This window comes from Schistocerca nitens, chromosome 3, assembly GCF_023898315.1.
Source record: "Schistocerca nitens isolate TAMUIC-IGC-003100 chromosome 3, iqSchNite1.1, whole genome shotgun sequence".
Taxonomy (NCBI): Eukaryota; Metazoa; Arthropoda; class Insecta; order Orthoptera; family Acrididae; genus Schistocerca; species Schistocerca nitens.
Genome location: NC_064616.1, coordinates 434,773,947 through 434,788,141, shown reverse-complemented (window position 1 = coordinate 434,788,141; position 14,195 = coordinate 434,773,947).

Below are 14,195 nucleotides of genomic sequence, written 5' to 3'. Positions count from 1 at the left end.
GCAGGTTCGAATCCTGCCTCGGGCATGGATGTGTGTGATGTCCTTAGGTTAGTTAGGTTTAAGTAGTTCTAAGTTCTAGGGGACTGATGACCACAGATGTTAAGTCCCATAGTGCTCTGAGCCATTTGAACCATTTTTAGTTCCACTTTATTCATAACAGTAATCAATAAGTATTTAGCTGACTTGACAGTCTTTATATTAGTATAATTAATCGTGTAATCGAAATTTGAAGGATGTCTTGTAGGAACCGTGAGGACGACTTCACATTTTACATTATTTAGAATCAATTGCAACTGTTCTCCCCATGCGTATATCTTGTCTAAATCATATTGCATTTAGTTTTGATCGTTGGATGACTTTAATAGACCGTAAATGACAGGAACATCTACAAACAATGCAGGATGGCTGAACAGAGTGTCTCTTAAATCATTTTTATAGATCAGGAACAGCAGATATCCTATAAAACGTCCTTGGGGACCGCCAGTTATCACTTTTATATTGATCGATGACTTTCAGTCTGTTACTAAGAGCTTTGATTTTTCCGACATCATGAAGCCAGTCGCACAAGTGAGTCGATAGTTCGTAGGCACATAATTTGCTTAGAAGTCGCTTACGAGCAACGGTGTCAAAAGCCTCCTGGAAATCTAGAAATATGGAAACACTTTCAGAGCCCCTGTCGATAGCACTAGTTACTTGGTGAGAACAAACAGCTACTCGTGTTTCACAAGACCGATATGTTCCGAATTCGTTCTGACTCCGGGTCAACAGATCATAGTCCTCGAGGCAACTGGTAACTTTCGAACGCAGTATATGTTCCAAAATCTTACTGCAAATTAGTATGTCTGAAACAGATGTGCTGAAACTTTAGAAGAAGATACTTAGGGACCCTACAATCATTAAACATACAAAACATACACTCAACATTAATAGACCACTTAATAGCACACAATCACAACCAAAATGACACAGAAGAACTTCCGAATTCTAAAGCATAGCATTCAGCAGTAACAGACGACAAGAAGCATACAAACGAAACCTAAAATACGTGCGGCCAAACGCCCGTCCGAATACTATCAAGATAAGCCCGTCCGAATACTTTTCGCGGTCCACACCAATAAAAAAATGGACAGAACAAATGACTGGGGACAGCGTGATAGAATACAAATTGCAGTAACGTAGCTTGGAAATAATGTGGTCAAATAACAGCTGAAACTGAGAATATTGTTTTTTTCTATAACTTATAAAATAAGAAGTTAAGGGAACATTTATTTAGGTAGGTAAACGTAAGAAATGTTACTGTTTCTGCGGAGTTATGAATACAGTTTATTCACTTAATTCCGAGGAAGCTATAGCAACAATTTATAATTTCACTATATCGAATACCTTTTCATGGCATCATGTGGTTGATGTATTATAACGAGGTGAATGCAAAACAAATGAAACCGAACGATGAGTTTCAGTTGGGAAGCTAGAAACGTTCAGTGTTATAGGGGTGGATACAACATAATGTACGTAACTGGTTATATTCAGATGGATGATGGGGTACGTTTGTGGTGGAATGTTCATTTCAGTGATATTTTCAAATGACTGCCCATTTTCCAGAATGCTCCATCCAAACGACCTGTAAGATATACAGTAGCATTTTTGTGAAGTTTGGAAGGAAGAAAAAAAGGAATTGCTGGACCTGTTAGGATGGGACGTGAGTTGTCCTTGGATAGCTCAATTGGCAGCAGTGATCCCACCTTTAAACTGACTTGCTCTTAATTGGTTTAAATAACTCAGCTACAGGACAGGAATAAATAATGTTCCATGCTCATAACACTGAAGTTAAGGTAACGTTTTTTATGTTCTCTAGCTAAATAAATATTCCAATCACATATTACTTTGTATTTACAGAAAAAAATGGTTATCTGAAACACTCTGAATGCACTTATGATGGTTCATTTTAAGCCTAACTTCCTTACGGTAGAAGCATTCTTATTTTCCAGAAGGCATTTAGCTGCATTGGATAGACCTTTACACAAAGCACAATACTGTAGCAGCCTAAAGCATAGAAGGCAGCACAGAACCGTATTCAGCTAGCAGCCACGGTCTGCTCGCCAGACAACGCCTCTGGAGATACTGAAATTCAGGAGACGCCAACAGTACTAAACTACAGCTGGACGCCCACCATCAGCTTCCACTCCTAAGATTTTTAGGTGACACAGGAATACAGCTCTTCTGCAAACTCAATGATACTCGGAAAACTGTTACGTACAGTCCGTATAACCCGTCACTGTGCGTGCGACGCAGCTACATATCCCATCTATTGGCCTTGAAGCAGAGACGGCGGTCTCACGCCATGAGACGGGGCTGACACCGCCTCCATAGTCCAGGTGGAGCTGCGAATTCTGGACAGCCCGGCAACGTCCGCCACCCGCCGCTCTCCAGCCTGCAGTTCCGTGTTCATTGCCTGGTAGACCTTCTAGGCTCACCTGCCTGGCCCTGGTCACCTCCTGGCTCGTCGCTGTCAACCATTTACCACCTGATCTACAGTCCAGTGCGACTGTTAATGAAGAATTCTGGCAACAGATTGGCTGCCTACATCATGAACATCTCCATCAACGGCCAGCAGAGCATCGCTCGCCCACACCTTGCCGTGTCCGACCGGATACCAAATCACTCTCTCCTGAAATGGGTACACAGGCCTGGAAGTGCCCAGGACGACGTCTGGGAAGGCGAACTGGCGTCACAGGAGGAAAACCAGCGCTGAAGCCGCCAGTTGGAGGGAAGAAACCTGCGAGTCAGGCAACGAACCAGGGCAAGTCGGAGGGGCGACAACGCCAAAAGGGACAGAGGCCGCAGTGAAACCTTTATCTCCATACCCATGTCCATGAGACCAACCTCAGGTCCCGTGGAGCGCAAACTGTACCTATGCGGGTTGGGGATCAGAATGTGGCGGCATTCTTGGTCTAACGGAGCCACTAACAGTGGTGCAGTCGATTGTTGTTTGGTATGAAAGCGCTCGAAGCCTCTCAGTGACCCATTGTAAGGCGTCGTCCGAGGCCGGGTTACCACTGTAGCTGACAGGGTTTCACCCCATACGAGCGCACCCAAACGGCTGTTCCCTGCAGGTAGCGCCCAGAGTGTTGGGCATATGCCTCCTTGGCCTGTTGGACCAATAGATTGTGGAGACAACGCCGCTACTACCCACGGAGGAGTTATGCTAGGATACAATTATGGACAGGGGTTGTTCTGTAGGTCCTCAGAAACATTGTGAGTGCTGTAGTTGGGGTAGAAGAGCCCACCACTGTAACATTTCTTGCTTAAACTTTCGAACCATGTGCTCCACTTTGCCAGTGGGGGAAGATGGAGGGCCCATTCAGAGCAATAAAGATGAGCGTGCATTTGAAGGTCAATCAAGGAAACGGTAGCTCCCATGTCCATCTGGAAACAGATATTCTGGTTCGCAGTCATGAGGATGACAGACAACTTAGTAGCGGAAAGATCGCCCTGACAAACAACTGCCTGATGTTCATGCACCGTCCACTTAGGCATGTGAGGAGTGGTATCAGGCTTTCCAGACGGTTGACGGCAGACAGTTGAGACATGCTCATCTTCCCAACAAACGGTGCAGAGCGCCCTGCTATCCAGGTAGTCCACACGGGGGTGTGCCGCGTAACAGTCAGGACACAATGGGAGACGCGTCTGTTTACACCGACAGGGTGTAACACGCTGTTCAGGTAAAACTGACACGTCCGAAATAGATGAATCACGATGCCGCCGTCGGGAAAAAAGTTTACTAGATTTACGCCCACAAAGTGGCGGCTGGACCGCCTCTTCTTGGGGTCGAGTCATGAGACGTTCATTTAATGCCCGTACGACCTCGAAAGAGTGCGTGATTTTCAAAATCTTATGGAAAAAAAGGTTGTCCAGTTTGAGGGCTGCAGTGTGTACTTCCGGATCCTGAGCCTACAGGACAACTACGTCCAGAATCAAAGTATCTGCATAGAATGTTTTGCAAGCCAGGTTCGTAGAGGTGAAATCACAACGTCACCACAGTTCTTGCTAATTCGTCACCCATGAGCGGAACGACTCACAAGGTTGTTTGTCACATTCATGATGCTCAAGGCGCGATGCGACTTCATGGAACCATTGCAAATAATAATTTGACAGTAATGAACTTATCTCCTCCAACATGACCACAACACGATTCGATGGTGGACTCAACTTCTTGAGTAAGGAAAACGTCTCCAGGGAAGCGCAAGAAAGGACGATCGTCTGTTGGACAGCGTCATGAGGTACCCGAAACACGGCGGAGTTCTGTTTCACGTGCTGAAAATGCATGTCCCAATCCTACTTGGCGTCGTCAAAGGGCAAGCAGACGGGTGGGTGCCTCCCCGTGTGGTAAGTGGCCTTGGCTCGATGAGTTGGGAAACCTGAGCCTGTAAGCTAACCAACAAAAACTTACGGAGAAATTCTGTTTGTTGTTGAAACTGCTGTTGCAATTGCTACTGCTGGATCAGCTGTTGCTGTTGCTGTTGCATGAGCTTTGCTTTCATCTACATCTACATCTACATTTTACCTCTGCAAGCCCCCCAATGGTGTGTGGCGGAGGGCACTTTACGTGCCACTGTCATTACCTCCCTTCCCTGTTCCAGTCGCGTATGGTTCGCGGGAAGAACGATTGCCGGAAAGCCTCCGTGCGCGCTCGAATCTCTCTAATTTTACATTCGTGATCTCCTCGGGAGGTATAAGTAGGGGGAAGCAATATATTCGATACCTCATCCAGAAACGCACCCTCTCGTAACCTGGACAGCAAGCTACACCGCGATGCAGAGCGCCTTTCTTGCAGAGTCTGCCACCTGAGTTTACTAAACATCTCCGTAACGCTATCACGCTTACCAAACAAACCTGTGACGAAACGCGCCGCTCTTCTTTGGATCTTCTCTATCTCCTCTGTCAACCCGACCTGGTACGGATCCCACACTGATGAGCAATACTCAAGTATAGGTCGAACGAGTGTTTTGTAAGCCATCTCCTTTGTTGATGGACTACATTTTCTAATGTCTCTCCCAATGAATCTCAACCTGGCACCCGCATTACCAACAATTAATTTTATATAATCATTCCACTTCAAATCGTTCCGCACGCATACTCCCAGATATTTTTCAGAAGTAACTGCTACCAGTGTTTGTTCCGCTATCATATAATCATACAATAAAGGATCTTTCTCTCTATGTATGCTCAATACATTACAATTGTCTATGTTAAGGGTCAGTTGCCACTCCCTGCACCAAGCGCCTGTCCGCTGCAGATCTTCCTGCATTTCGTTGCAATTTTCTAATGCTGCAACTTCTCTGTATACTACATCATCATCCGCGAAAAGCCGCATGGAACTTCCGACACTATCTACTAGGTCATTTATATATATTGCGAAAAGCAATGGTCCCGTAACACTCCCCTGTAGCACGCCAGAGGTTACTTTAACGTCTGTAGATGTCTCTCCATTGAGAACTACATGCTGTGTTCTGTTTGCTAAAAACTCTTCAATCCAGCCACACAGCTGGTCTGATATTCCGTAGGCTCTTACTTTGTTTATAAGGCGACAGTGCGGACCTGTATCGAACGCCTTCCGGAAGTCGAGGAAAATGGCATCCACCTGGGAGCCTATATCTAATATTTTCTGGGTCTCATGAACAAATAAGGTGAGTTGGGTCTCACACGATCGCTGTTTCCGGAATCCATGTTGATTCCTAGAGAGTAGATTCTGGGTTTCCAGAAATGACGTGATACGCGAGCAAAAAACGCTGCCAACCTTTTAGCTCATTGCCAGTTATACTGAGGGCTATATTACAAGATTGGTAATGACTCGAGGACCCGTACAACACGTCGACAACCTAAGGGCGTCAGAGCGATACGCCTGAATGTAAATAGATGGACAACAACAACCAGAAATCGACAAACAACGGAGACGGCGCAACAGAATAAAAAGTGGAGCAGGTAAACCAAGATATAAACTGAGACACAGCGAATTCAGATACAAGACAACGACGTGTAGCGATATCAACGCAACAGTGCATCGAAATCACGGCAGACTGCCGAGCTGTTGCGCCAGAGGCTTCAAAGCGCTAGGGCGAGGGCTGATACCCCGACACGGTGGGCGTGCTTCGCAGCGGCGCTTGCAGCGGCTACGGCTGAGCGCGGCAGATGGCAGTCATGCCATCTGACTGCCGTTATCGAGGTTCATGCGTTCCAGCCGGCTTTCAGACTCGCCGATTCGGGTACCACATAAATAGATCGTTTAAAGTGTCAAAGAAAGGAATGGTTAACATCTAGCATGTCTCCAACTGTCCTTCATACTCGCACTGCCTTAATGATCGCCCCCTTGTTGGGTAACTCAGGGAAAGAGATTTTCAGTGGTTTCGATAGCTTACATGCATCTTCAAAGTTAGGAAATCTTAGCAGCGAGCAGCTGTAAAGGACGTCTCTTTTAAAATCAGTTGCGCTTTATGGAACATAAGTAATGTGCAATGAGAAGCAGCAGGACACTTAGTCTGAAAAAGGTTAGTAGATCTTTATAGACGAAAGAATAATTCTAAGTATTATCCTGAACGAGTTAGTGGTAAAGCGCAGATACAAGGGAATTGGTTGAACGGTTTGTAGACCGTCCCAGGAAAATCAATATTAACGCATGTGAAGTGATGGATGTTGATGATGTCAGCAGGGCTATTTTGCAGGAAGCAGAAAAACATTCACTTGATGTGTTTTTACGGGGGCCACCAATGGAGATGTCACGAGATGTGCGCATAGAATTCCCGACAACATTGGACGAAGCAGTAGCCACAGCGGTAGCTTTGTCTGACATTGCTTCAGAGAAACGGCCGAGGGGGAAGTGTGTAGTTTTTAATACAGATGACATATCTTACAAATGTTTCTCTCCGGGCTACATTCAGTGGTTATGTAAGAAGCCACAGTGTAAGAGCTGCAAACAGGCATCTCATTCAATTTGGAAATGCCCGTAGGCGTGTGGAAGACGGATTCAGCAACTTTCGTTAAACGCGACAGGAGGCTGTGTGACCACTCATCAATTTTCTCATTAGTAACAATCATGAGACACCCCTGTGCAAAATTGATGGCTGGCGTTTATGTATATAGCTTTGTAGGTTTTTATGGGATACGGGATCATAGGTATCCTTGGCTGGACAGAGTGTATTTGCTGCCGTGAATCTGAACCCAGCATGTTGCAGGCTAAGTAGTGCGGGTTTTAATAACGTTCACTCACTATGTTTGACTTTGTTGGATTTTTCAGTGGGGAGGAGAGATTTCTGGGAGTGTGTGCAAGAACCCCTAGAATAGGCATACTCTACAGCGTCGTTCTTGAGCTAGACATCTTCGTTAAACATCACGCCAAAGTCGATCTACAACATTGCATAGTGGAGTTGGATAGGTCATCTTTCCATCTTGGTTTTGCTTCTGATAGAACTGACCTATTGCAAGGAGCCAGGTAATCCAATTATGTTGCGTATACAGTCTCTAATTCTCGACACGTAGGATACGATTCCAAATGGTACAGTAAGCCTGTTATGAAAGAATGTAGGAGTTTATCTGCTGATTAATATTTAGAGTGTAGTAGACCCCTTCCCACAGGACGAAGAACTGGTTCTGGCACTTTATTTCATATGATGTAGTCTCTTTTTGTGCATGGAACTGACGGAAGAAAGGTAGTCCCCGAAGCAACACTGACTCTCAAAAAAGGTTTCAACGGTCGTGGGAATCTAGCAAACAATGCTCTAGACTGTGATTTAAGTCAAGAGAGCATCTAAAAGCATGCGCTTCTAGATAGTGAAATAAGGCTGAGAAAAATTATATAACTACTGCTAAGGAAATTCTCGAGCTGATTTGAGGCATTACTTAATTCCGTTGTTATCTGTATAACCGTCATCTTAAGGTCATAATGGATCACACAGTCCTAAAATGGGACTAAAAGATCCAACTAATCGCTTCACCCTCTGAGCTTTACAGCTATGGGAATTTGATTTTGAGGCTGTAAACCACGCAGGGAAACCTCACAGGAATGCAGGTGCAGTGACTCGTAAAATATGCATCACAAAATTTTTTAGGTTCAGCCTTAAGAATGGTGCAGGGCTCAGGCCACTGACCCGGTTTCTCAGCAGTTTTTTAGGCAAACACAGTTCAGTTCTGACGACAAAGTTGCTTACAAGTAAAGCCGCTGCAGCCAACGCAGAGTCGTGCCAGCAAGATAGCGAACCAAGTATTAAAGAAGTCTCACGATTCCATATTGATAGGACATAGTGGACGATGCACCACAGTGTGTCGCATTGCGGAAAATTTCCTGTGGCCAGAAAGGAAACAAGATGTAGAGCGTTACATAATGATCTGTGTTTCTTGCACTCAAAGACACGAAATGAGTCATCAGTGAATCCCATAATAATAATTACCTTAGGTGGACAGAATATGTCAAATGATGGCAATTGATATCTGAGTTATCTTCACATAAACACCGCCAGGAAATCGATATTTGTTAAATATAGCTGATCGTTTGTCATGTCACCTCGCCCTTAACGTCCTGCTAAATCAATAGATGGAAATGGTGGTGCTGGCTGTGGTTAATCAATGGTAGTTCAAATCCACAACATCAGAAACTGTAATAACTAACCAAGGAACTAACTTTGTGTCTGAGTTATTCAAGCAATTATGCCGACAATTACGCATAAGGAAGTTACGAACTATTCCGTAACAACTACAAGCAAACAGTAGAGCTGAAAGAGTTCACAGGACAGCGGGGAAAATGATAAGTTACAAAATATTAGGTAAATACCAGCCATGATAATTGGGATAATCTGCTACCGTTTGTCGTGGCTGTGTACAACTCAAAAATTTATAAAACATGTTATCCTTCTGCGAGATTGTTTTCAGTCAGAAAATTGCCTTCCCTTTCGAATTATGCCAACCGAACCCATGGCAGTTTACTAAAAAGCTGAAATGTATCTGGCGTCAGCTTAAAAAGACGAATATGGAGGCTCTAGAAAGAAAGGAAGTCAACCACAACAAAAAGACGTGATCGCCTAAGTAGCACGTCAGGCAGAGGTTAATGATATCTAACTCGCGCGTGACGAAAGGAAAAACTAAAAAGTTGACTTCAAATTACCAAGAATCGTACGAAGTAGTTGAGATGATGTTTCCAGTAAGTGTTACACTACGACTTCCGACTTCAAAACGCAATGGTAAACATAAGAAGAATTCGTCGGTTTCACGTGAACCTAAAGCACTGTCAGTCTTACCAGCTGCTCCTTCTGCAGGGTGGAAGGAAAGTGGAGGGGGAGTGGGGGTGGAGGAGGGGAGGGGAGGAACGGTTAGAGGAATTAAGAGAAAGACACGTATAACTAAGAAAATGTAATTGGGCTTTTTTTTGGGATGGTGTGGGCGCCTGGTTCTCCGCTAGATGTGATTGTAGGTGTAGACGATGTAGACTGTCAGTCTATTGGCAAAACTCTTTACTAACAGTCATAATTGCACATAGATCAGTGCGTCTCCAGGAGGCAGATAGCAGACTGTAACTGGCAACTAGCCAGGTGGTATCAACGGCTAGGCAGGTGAGCCTGGCAGGACTACCTAGGTGATGAACACGGAACTGCAGGCTGGAGAATGGTGAATGGCGTTGAGTGGCAGACATTGCTGGGCTGCCCAAAACTCACGGCTCCACCTAGACCATGGAGGCGGTGGCAGGTGCTGGTGGTCGCAGGCTCAGGTAATCAGACGGCAGTCACTGCATCACAGCCTGAAGATGGCAAACCTACCTGCATTAAAAGTACGGTAACGACTGGCATGGGTTACACGTCATATTAGCGCCCGTTTGAGCCAATGACGGTGGGCTGGACGTGGGGATTTAAATACCGTGGACCACCACCGAACTTCCTTAGGAGCCGTGTTCCCATGTCGCCTGGAATCCTCTGGAGCGGAGGCTGATGACCAGGGTCTAGCTGTTGTAAGTACAGCAGTCAGTCAAACTGCGGAAACATCCTTATGGTTCTTTCACTCGCAGGCCATTAACACATGGGCATAATGATATGGAAGTGTGGAAGTCTTCTGAACTGTAGTATCAGCGGGAGTGGTATCCGACGGGGAGTCTGTGGCAGTGACGTGCTAGAGCTTGAGGGCGCTACAGTTTGTAATGTAAGGGAAGATACAGTAAAAGCACAATGTAGCACTAGCGACAACCAGGTGTCCACATATCTCTAATTCCCTGAATTTAAACCGTTATATTTTCAGAGAAGATAAATCGACAGGCGCTAATAATAATACAACTTCGTCTGAATAATGAAAACATATAACTCTGTTCATTCCACAGAGAAAACAGTGATAATCAGAGTGAGCCTGTTTGCCGTCTATTTTTTGGGAATAATTAATGGTCATGTGGAAAGATTTGTTTCAGAATGCAGTGGGTGAGCTCCAAATCTGCGCACAGCATATGTTCGAAAAATCAAAAAGTTCATAACATACTTCAGAATGAATTTCATTTCAAAAATATCTTTAACAACCGATGTAGGTTACAGATCAACTTGTTTAAGTAATATTTGAGCTATTATTGTAGGAGTAATTGGACAGGAAAACGTATTGCTTTGAGACATCTGTGGTTCCGAAAAGCAGATAAAACGAAGTGTATTCCCAATTCTTTCATTTGTGATGTCTATTTCTATGTCTTGTTGATTTCTTTCATAACAAGGGCTTTGTAGTTGTTTATTGGTTAAGCTGTTACTTAAGAGTATATGGGAGATTTCTTCGAATCACTTGTTTTGAGTAAAGTGTTATGAATTCTGATTATGGTACTTCTGTCTTATGGAATTTCTAATTACAGATTAATCTATCATTTATGGTAGATCCTCGTTAATACCTTCTTTTCTATGCCTGAATGTTATTTAATGATAGTAAACCATCTTCAGTGGCTGTATAAATTTGTGGAGTTTACAAGGATCGTATTTTTTGTTTAATAAAACCCTCATAGCTGCTTTGATATTCTCGTCAAATCCGACACTGAATAATTGTGGAATGTATCTGGAAAACTGGAATAGATGGGAAGCACACAACCCCAACTGCAGTTTCTGGAAATACAATTTATATTCATAATGTATCAGACACAATAAGAACAATAATTATATAATAAATGGAGATTTTTGCTATTAGTTAAATTTCTCTTTTGAGAACTATAGTAACTGTACGCCCTGAGATAAAAATGGGAGATTATATTGGTCTCCACACAGGTGTATTTGTTCATTTACTCGTAATAAGAGAAATTCAAGACGGTTCCAATATATGTAAAATTAAATATTAACTATAAAATGTTGTGTAAGTAACGTTCATTTCTGGATATTGTTGACGCACGACTATTGGATACTGTCAACAAAACTGCTAGTATGACAGCTGGTTAAGTTGATCATTACTTTACATCCGCCATGATAAAAGAAAATAAATCTATTTAGTAACGACAGGGGAAATGATTCCGGTGGAAAAGGAAGATACTTACAGGTTGATAAATACTGGACTATATGAAATAAAAACGTCATGACTTCTGAACGGTTTGCGTTAGGACGTTCAAACTGCACTTTCGGCAGCGGGCCATGATGGGAATTAATACGATGTGAATGTGGTGTGGTTTAGCGACGAAGCTCACTTTCATTTGGATAGGTCCATCAATAACTAAAATTGGTGCATTTGGGGGACAGAGAATCCGCATTTCGCCTCTTCACCCTTAACGGGTGACTATGTGATGTGCCATTTCCAGTCACGGAATAATCGGTGTGATATTCCTATCTGGCACTGTGACTACCGAACGGTAGGTGAAGGTTTTGGAAGATGATTTCATCCTCATTATCCAAAGTGACTCTGATTTCGATAAGATGCGGTTCCTACAAGACGGAGCTCGACCCCATCGAGGCTGGAAAGTGTCTGATGTCCTGCAGAAGCACTTTGGGGACCGTATTCTTGATCTGGGCACGGGCCTCGACTGGCCGCCATATCCTCCGGATCTGAACACATGTGACGCTTTTTGTGGAACTACATTAAACACTAGGTGTACAGCGATAACCCCAGAACCGTTGCTAAGCTGAAAACAGCCATTCAGGAGGTCATCGACAGCATCGATGTTCCGATACTTCAGCGAATCAAGCAGAATTTTGCTATTCGTCGGCACCACATCATCGTTAATGATGGCAGGCATATCGAACATGTCATAACCAAAATCTGAATATCCGTTGTGACGTTTACATGTTGGATAACGTGTGTGCACGCCGTAGTTTGTAACTAATTACGTTTTTTCTCATATACTTCAATACTTCTCACCCTGTATAAATTGCCATGTACTTGGATGTAATCCTTTTGAATCCATATCATCCATGGACTTTTTTGGTGACTAATTTTGTGTCATTCTTATGTGGTGTTTGCTGACTGACGTATTTCTGTACAATCGCTATGGATGATAATTATAATATATGGGAAGTTAATAATTAAGAAAGACTTAACGGTATATGATCTATAGAAGCCAGTGTTGTATAATCCACAATTTTATATAGTTTTGTTCTTGTATTGGTTGTATATAACTACGAGAAAGTCGATCCAGTCCATTTCATAATAAGCAATAACCGAAAGTATAACCAACTTGTCTGAGGAGGTTGCAACAAGTTCTGCCTATAAAAAGAAAAAAATTCTTTAGCGCAAATCCACTGATAATAATTACATATTCTATTCACTTACACAGTTGGAGCTATTTAACGTAGTTCTTTTTCGGCAGCCAGATCGATATCACGACAGATTCCTGAATAACTTACACGGATTATTTAATAGCACAAGAGGATTATTTTAAAAACAGATTCTATGCCAAAAATAGACGCCTCTTGGAGATTGTGGTTAATGTCCTGTAAAACAGCACAATGGATTCGGTTATAAATGGTGTCATTCCCTTGCCATCAGCATTCTGCCTTCTGCATGTAGGCAGATGCGATAATATTCACTTTTTAAGATGCAGCAGAAACAAAATGTTTCGTGGTAAAAGTCTGGACGCATTCAAACACCAATGGACACTGAGGACACTCTCACTCTCGATGTAATACGAAGCTTTTTATTGATTTAAGATAACAGCGTAGGTTTCATACATGCTCCACTCAATATCTACGTATGATATTCGTCTGTGATCATTCTAACAGAGACAAAACTATGAAACTGTCAGAGCAGCGTAGACGTTGGTTATGAGAATTGGACATAAAGCAAAAAGCAAAGGGATTGTCACACAAGCCGCTAACAAGCCAGATAAATAAAGTGACTATCAAATGCAACAAGAGACAAATTAGGCCACAGATTGAGTAGACAGGATGTAAAGCAAGTTACGTGCGTGACAACCTAATAGTGCTGAGAGACAAATGGCTCTGAGCACTATGGGACTTAACATCTATGGTCATCAGTCCCCTAGAACTTAGAACTACTTAAACCTAACTAACCTAAGGACATCACACAACACCCAGACATCACGAGGCAGAGAAAATCCCTGACCCCGCCGGGAATCGGACCCGGGAACCCGGGAGCGCGAAGCGTGCTGAGAGACAAAGGTGGGTCCAGTTTGAGGGGCATCGTGCTGAAGGACTGCTCCCACGTGTAGTAATGATGAAATAAGCTGCCTTACGCAATCTAGTTGCTTAACTGTGTGACTTAATTGAAGGTATGGAGCTGAAACTTGGGTTCGGTGACTGCAATTAAAGTTTAGCTGCTTCGTTGTCTTCGCCACAAATTACTGGGTGCCGCATTACTCTCCAAGTATACAAGGCAATTTGGCTTCGGTCCGTAATTCAGGATGGGAATTTAATTATTGCATCAGTCACGCAACCATAAGATATCGTTTATTTATTTATATTTTGAAACATACTTGTGTCGTTGTCAATCTTTTGTATAAAGAGATGAAGGTGCCTATTGTGAAAAAAAAGAAGACAAAAAGAGACTTTGAAGATTCCGTGCCGCAGCACAGTCATCGTCCTACTCGTTTATGTGCTTAAAAAGAACGTGCTGCTTCTTATATAGTTACACCGAGATGATATTTGAAGTCTTCTCGCTTTACTATCGATGTGGCAGGATTTATTTTAAATATTTTTTCTTATTACGATGCCATTAATAACTTATGATACGTTGTGCGAGCATCGTTGTCATCTGTT